General features: G+C 39.1%; 1 long non-coding RNA gene across 1 annotated transcript in view; it reads right to left on the bottom strand.

Annotated features, from left to right (window-relative positions):
* Nucleotides 1-5,365: 5,365 nt before the first annotated feature.
* Nucleotides 5,366-7,970, bottom strand: part of LOC140248065 (uncharacterized) — a 13,429-nt gene continuing 10,824 nt past the window's right edge. Inside the window, exon 3 of the long non-coding RNA XR_011902801.1 lies at nucleotides 5,366-5,435. This is a non-coding gene — a long non-coding RNA (uncharacterized lncRNA). The remainder of the gene's footprint in view (nucleotides 5,436-7,970) is intronic.

The raw sequence follows: 7,970 nt of genomic DNA, 5'->3' as shown, positions 1-7,970 counted from the left end.
TCCAAATGTCATTTTCTATGACTCACATGTTTTCTTCTTTCTGTCTCACTTTCTCCACAGTGAAATACTTTTTCCGCTGGATCAATACCGACCTGTCAAACACAAATCTGAAGTTCATGAGCTGTAAATGTCAAAACGAGATCTGATATTTCTTTTTCATTTTGATTTGATTTGATTTTTGTTGTTTTGTGGGGTTTTTTTTGTTTGTTTGTTTGTTTTTGTTTGTTTGTTTGTTTCCAAACTAATGAGCTGCCATACAGTTATTTCTAGTAACATTATTTCTTAGCTTTGAGTAATACATCTGAATGTGTCAGTATTGAAGCAGTGATTTCCAAAACAGGTAGCACAAATGCAGCCATGTGTTTTTCTTCTCTATTTTGCCTGACTTGGGCCAAAATACAGATAAATAATGAATAGAAAACAACATAATCCTTGGTGTTCTTGTCTTTTAGGATATGCCCAAGCTGGGGCACCTTAGAGCACTTCCAGGCTCCAGGCTGAAATATTCACTCTGCAACTTTAGACTTGGGCAAAACCAAGCAACAGCAGCTGCTTCACTCTTAAATCTGCCTGGTTTCCCCACAGTGAAAGCCAGAATACATGATTCAGGTCTGCCAGTGATCTGAACCTTCCAGGGTCTATGACTGCAGCAGTGCTGCTGTACTGCATTCACCAGTTTCTCTATACACACCATTAAAAAAATAAACCCAATTACCAAACAGTATGGGATGGATTAAGTCACATGCAGATAGTTCAGTATGATAGCCAAGGATGTCAAATAGGTGTCCGGAAGGTAACTGTTCCTCTTACAACAAGAAAGCCTATTGAAAGGAAGGACAAGGAATTGTAGATCTCAAGTAGAGGTTTGTGGGAAATCATCAGAGAGAGGACTGTAAAAGGGACTGCACAGAAGAGAAGGGCAGAGAAACCAAGGTGGCACTTCAGAGGAAATCAAGTGCAGAAATTCTTTAATGAGTCAGTCAGGTCAGAAAGAATGTTTTCCTGAAATGTGAAGAGAAAAAATGGACTGGAGAAATGGAAAGTTGACTTTGGTTAAGATTAAATTTGAATTGAGAATATAATTTGAATTGAAAATGTCTGAATGTGGTTATGGGAAGAAGGAAAATAGGGTGCACAGTAGGCTTGGTACCATTTGGCATCCATACTGACATCAAGAATGGGAATTCTTGGATCACACTTGAAGAAGGTGAAGAGAAACAAACAAAACTCTCTGCTGATCTGAGATGTAGAAATAAGACTAACTGCAACTACCACTTGATCTATTGATTAGACGCCACCAGATGATGAACTACAAGCCAATGGCAAGCTATTACCCAATTCAGTATAAGAGCAGTGGAGTAAATCAATACATAGAAGATATGTGACAGTTTTCTATGCTTTTGGTGGGGGGGATACTAGCAACTTGCTGCATTCTTTTCAGTATGGACAAGACAGATATACCTGTTAGGAACTACATTTTGCTCATAAGATTTCATGGGACGATTATTATTTTTTTTCTCTGCTTATTTTGGTGGGCTGACTGGACCATGATTATAAAGGCCTTAATCCCAGAACCATCAGCATCTTCACTACTCAGGTTACACAATGGATTTCACAGAATTGTGGAATGGTTTGGGTTGGAAGGGACCTTAAGGATCATCAAATTCCAGCTCCTCGGCCATAGGCAGATTTGCCAACCACTAGATCAAGAATTAGATCAGGCTGCCCACAGCCCTATCCAACCTGGCCTTCAACTATACAGGGATGAGACATCCACAACCTCTCTGGGCAGCCTGTGCCAGCACCATGCCAATCGCTTAGTGAAAAACATCCTCCTGACATCTAATCTAAATCTCCCTTCCTTTAATTTAACACCTTTCCCCCTTCTCCTATCATTCTCTACCCGAGTAAAAAGTTGATTTTCCTCCTGTTTATAAACTCCCTCTAAATACTGGAAGGCCACAATGAGGATCTAATATGGACCTGCTATCCACAGATTGGTGGAACCTTTTTCAAACATATTTTTGAAGCAAGAAATTCCAGTAGTTACCTGTCTTCTTAAGTAGAAGAAGTAAACTGGCTTCTTACTGACTTCTCTGTATCCCCTCTATTTCTAGTATTGAGCTATTTTCCAAAAAGCAATTCTGTATTCAGCTTATCCAAAACCCAACAATTTCCTAAACCTTCATCAAACCTCCACATCTTTCTTGTCTCCTATTCAAAGTGGCTCAGGCTTTATAGGTTCTCTCCATAAGGGAACTACTCCATCCTCTTATTCATCTTAGCTGTCTGTATCTTCTGTAATTCCGCTGTCCTTGTAAGCAGAGATCAAAATTGCATTCAAACCCCAAGATGAGGCCCACAAGGATGATCAGAGGGCTAAAGCACCTCTCCTATGAAGAATGGTTGAGGGATTTGGGCTTTTTTATCTTGAAGAAGAGAAGGCTCTGGGCAGGCTTCCAGTACTTGAAGGGAGCTTACAAGCAGGAGAGAGACTGACTTTTTACACCATCTATCTAATTGTGATTGGACAAGGGGGAATGGCTTTAAACTAAAAGAGGGGAGATTTAGGTTAGATGTTAGGAAGAAATCTTTTACTTAGAGGATGGTGAAATATTGAAACAGGTTGCTCAGATACGTTGTGGATACCTCACCTCTAGAGGCATTCAAGGCCAGATTGATTGGGACCTTGAGCAGACTGATCTGGCTGGTGGCAACCCTGTCCATGGCAGGAGGCTGGAACTACATGATCCTTAAGGAGCCTTAATGGCTCCAACCTAAACCATTCTATGATTGTGTGCATGTATGCTACAAGACTTTATATAGTGATAATATCCCCTCCTTATTCTGTGTATCCATTCTGATTATTTCCAACATTTTGTAAGCTATATTTGCAGCAGCACATCGATCCAAGAAATAAATAAAATGTCTTGAGTTTAGTCACTAAATGGAAAAGTATTAATCTCATCATGCTCTATTTTTGCCTTTCTCAGTTATACCGTATTCTTATTGATTTACCCGAGCTTCAGTTTTGATACTATCAAGTAGTGTCAAGTTTTGAATAAGCTTACAAGTTCCTTATGGCAATGAACATGCCTTCTTTCTTATTGTGATGTGCCCGTGATTTTCTTGAGCATCCTTCAAGATTGATGCAGCAGGAATGAGAATGAATGTACAGAACAATGTATGAACTATTGTACTTAGGGACTAATGACAAGAACTTCTGTTACCATTTAGCTTAGCAATATTGGAAGGAGAGGGGGAAAAAAGTTTTTTTAACTGATTATATGGTTGATTGTAACGAAAGATGTCAGCACTGGAGGTGACTGTAGGTACTGCTAACATGGACTCTACTGCCAATAGAAATCCTGATTTGGAATGCTGTGCTTTAGGTTGCTTCCTATTGTCCATAAACACAGGAAAGATGTTGAGAAGAGCTAAAAGAACAACTGGGGAAAAAAATAAGAACAGCCAACTAACTCGGATTATTAACACAGTCAAACAAAGTCGCAGATGAGATACGGTTACTCTCTAGGTATGTAAAAGGGGTAATGTCAAGATTGAAAAGAGGTTAACAAATCAAAAGAAAACACTAATGTAAATGGCCAAAACTAAATTTACACCGGCAACTGAAGAAAGCAGAAGGAAAAGAGTAATACATTGCTATAGGAAAATTTAATGTGTAGTGACTTACTAAAAATTCCTCTCTCGTCAGCGTTGTGCGGAGATGGTTGGACAGCTCCTGAGACCATGAGCTTCATGAGCCACCTTGCTCAGCTGGGGATAACCCAGCACATTGGCTTCCTTCTCTGTCAAGGCAAGTTTAACAGATAGCTATACTGAGGTTTTCGCTGGGACTACTGGACTCTGAGAGGCCTCAGCAAACATTAGATCTCAAAAATTCCAGAAAGTAGATTGAAAAAACTCTCCCATGAAAGATTACAAGAAGGTACAAAACATTCAGAACGAGATGGATATTTTTAGCTTAAGGACTATGGATTTTGTCAGTTTGCCAGGTTGCTGCTGTCTGTATCTGCCCTGAACTTGATCCTCTCTAAAAGCAATGCTGTGCTAGAATAATTCTGTTCAACAACAAACCTGATAGGTCTCAGCTGGAGAACTTTGTTTAACTGCTTTCTAATGACTATTGAGAGTTCAGAGAGAAGGCACACATACACACAAAAACGCAAGAACTGTTTTGGAAAGTATCCTCTCCTGACAAGATAGGAGTGGTCTTCCTGTCCACCCTGGGGAGAAAGCCTGCCCACAGACACTGACAATCAGGGCTTCATAAATAGGAAATCTTACAGGCAGCAAAATGGCTTAAGTTCCTGCTTCTGAGTGGAAAAAAAGACGGCAACTTTCAAAATGCGATCTTAGAGGAAAATGAGAGGTCATTAACATAGGAAGAATCGAAGACCTGGTTCAAACAGTTACAAAGTTAGAAACTCAGTACACATGCCAAAAATAAAGGTGAAGACCTGCTTTTGCTTTAATGATTTTCATATTGCCTGCAAAGCCTGTTTTTCATTCAGTGTTTTCACAGGTTAAGTATGCAAAGAAGCGTAAGGTTTGCTTCATCCCACTCCTCTCACTGTAGTGCTTATTCCAGAAAACAAGGAGAGCTTCAAATGTAAATTTTGCTCCATACTGCTCCTGGTAATGTTACAAGAAGTCCCTAAACACTTTGGAGCTTCTGACCAGCAATTTCTTCTGAGTCATCTTACTCCCCTATTTCAGTGCCTCTCCTCATTAGAAATCACCATAGCAAAACTATTTCCACCACAAAATTGTTTCATGATTTTTTCAACCCTGTGTATGTGTTTTTTTGAACACACTGCAGTCCTAAGAAAAACACAGGGAGGCAAACACTAGGCTAGCATATCAGTATATGAAGTGGCAGTGTAACTAGATGAATGAACTTTTTAAAGCCCCAAATTTTCCTTCACTCAGTATTGCTCTGTTCATTCACTCCAAAAGAATGCACAACAAATAATGATTATTCATCAGCAATCATAAATATATACAATTATACATACATATATAATAATTATAAATAATTATTGTACATTACAATGACTCCTCTCCCATGGCCTGAGATTGAAATAATAATCAATTAGACATCAATGTACTTAGACATTCATCAAACATTCTTCTTATTGAGAAACATAACATTTTCACTGAGAATGTACAGAGGTTCCCGGCAATCAGACAATTCTGCCTCTTGACAACTCTTCAAAAGTTCCCAACATCAGAAAGTCAAAGTGTTATGAACTGAATCAGAACAAACCCTTCCAGGAAAAGAAAAGGCAAGCTTGAGAACACATGTACATACCTTACAGGAATGCGAATGTTCTCAGATCGAGATCCTTTCTGACTCATTTCTGGTGTCAGCTCTATGCAAGCTAATGATCACTTCAGTTTCTCTCAAGAACCTAAAATACATTTTAAAATAAATAAAAAAGCCATGAATTACATATTATTAGTAGGATCCCACCTTAAGGGTTCAGTTCTGCCACTAGTAGCCACCAGGCTTACTGGTGTATCTGCAGCTCTTAAAGAGTTTTCTGCAAACCTAGAAGTCCACTACGTTGCTCTTGGTAGGCTCACTGCCTTCTCAGATGTGGTGTCTCTCCTCTCACCTTCCCACGGCTGCAGAACTGGGGCTGACATGAGTCAAAGGCCACAAACTCAAGGAAAAACAGATGCTCAGCTTTCAGTTTCAAAGTTATCCTATGCACTGTTGCCTTCAAAAGAATTCCCAGGATCTGGATATGTTTAGCTCTCAGCTGTAATTTCACACATCATCCACCTTTTGTTATCCAGCATATCTTCCTACCACTGCGCTCAGCTGACACAAAGGCAGCCAGCAAGGCCTCGCCTTCAGCTCGTGCCAGGCATCCCATAACTTGTGAGGTAAACCTTCAAGGCATGCCTCTCCTCTGTGCATGCACACAGTGCTTAGCAGGTAAAACACTCAGGGGCTTCAAACAAGCTAAGAGGAGCCCCAACAAGGTGCTGCAAGCAGTTCGCCCTCTGCCCGTCCTGGCTGGCTGGGGCTATAGACCTGTGCCACCAGCCCTGAATCAAAGAGGTTGGGGAGCTTCCTGACTGTCCATGGAAACTAGATGACTGACTGGATTTGGAGAAAAAGGGAAAAAAGTGACTCCTTGAACAAAGAGCAGCTGATGAGACGCCACTAAAAGTTTCTGCCAGGCACAGAACATGGCTCACTGAAGAGCTCTCCAGTGCCTCCAGACCTCTACATTCTATCAGGACTTCTTAAGCTCATTGCTCCATACAAGCCTCTTGCTCCTTTACTCTTTTGCTGAACTCACAATCTCACTCCCACTAGGGTCGTGAAAGTTGCTTTCCACCTACAAAGACAAACATCAGGACACAGTCAGATAGCTGCAACTTGAAAATAAAATATAAAAGCCCCACAAATTAAGCATATTGATGAAACAGGCAGTGTAATTCAAAAACTGAGTGAAAATACCAGTGGGGCCTCAAACTCCTAATAGGGGAGCATAGGGTTGACAGAAAGAAAGAGCACACCAAGTGCACCATCATTTTCTGTCATTGAATTATGTGTTGAAATATCCTCTCTATTTTAATTTGGTTCTATTCTTCAGTGTCTTAAAAAAAGGAAAATCATCAACTTATGAGCTGAGATGGTCAAAAAAAAAAAAGAAACAGTAATGCCATTAATCTGCTCCAGATACAACAGGTCATGAAGTCTGAGGAAAAGGATCTTCCTCAGATGAAGGTTTTCTTGTATGCAAGGAAAAAACAATCATTTAAAAAATAAGGAGGGCTGTTTCATTTTAAAGAATACTTTAGAAAAAAACATGATTTATTTTAGCATATCAGGCACTTTTTCTGTTAAGTATGCACTCCTGTTACTGTCAAATAGAAGATTAAATTCCTACAAGCATCAATTTATTATTTAAATGATACTTTACAGTTGTAATATATTTCATTCTCTTTTGGCTTTCTAATCAATTCTTAGAACTCCTTATGTATACAACCAAAATTAACTTAAACGAAGCTCAGCTTTAATAGAATCAATCTTCAGCAGATTTCTGTGAAGTGTCCAAGTATGTTTGCACTGGGAACATATCCTCCTGCTGCTGCACAAGAGATAAGAAGGGTTTTACTGGCTCCCAAAAACAAGTACACTCACTCAAATGAATCTCCCAGGACCCAGTATCTTTCTATCCTCCATCTTCTGTGAATTAGCATTGCTCCAACCGTATTTATGATTTAATAGCTGCTTTTTTCTTGCTACGACTTTCCATTTTTTCTCTTTCCCAAAGAAGTCTGCTTTATGTAAGAATGCCTATGGACAAAGTGTTTGTCACAAGCTTTTTGTTGTAATTCACTATTTAACTAATGCATTATGTGCACAAAGAACAAACTGCTTTAATATTGTGTTCATAGGAATCTTTTAGCACATTTTGAAAGAAAGGTAAGCAGTTACATTAAGAACATTTCAGCCTTTTCCATACATTCATTTTTTTCTGGAATATTATAAAATTGCAGTTATGCAGTCCCTATCTGACAGTAATTTATATAACCAACAAAACACTGAGATTCGTTCAACTGAAGAATATAGAATTAATCACCTTGTGGGGACACGCTTCATTATTTCCTCATCTTCGAGGCTGACAAAATTAAATCTCCCTTGTAACCCTTAAACTCTCTGACAGATGCAGTGTATGAAAACCTAAATTACACAACCTTAAGAATAAATAACAATGCGGCTATCAGAGAATTTGCTGCGTTATGTAGTACATGAACTAAACAATTAGTTGAAAACAAATAATCTTTCTGATTTTCCATTAATCTGTATACATTTTACCTCTGCATTATCTGCAATAAATGTACACTATCATGATGATACATCACCAAAGTTCAAAGCTGGAGTCTCTCACAAAGCATTGGAGACACTGCTAATGGAGTATTAT

This window comes from Excalfactoria chinensis, chromosome 2 (assembly GCF_039878825.1).
Source record: "Excalfactoria chinensis isolate bCotChi1 chromosome 2, bCotChi1.hap2, whole genome shotgun sequence".
In the NCBI taxonomy this organism is placed as follows: domain Eukaryota; kingdom Metazoa; phylum Chordata; class Aves; order Galliformes; family Phasianidae; genus Excalfactoria; species Excalfactoria chinensis.
Note: the sequence above shows the minus strand (reverse complement) of the source record. Positions and strands in the feature narration are given on the sequence as shown.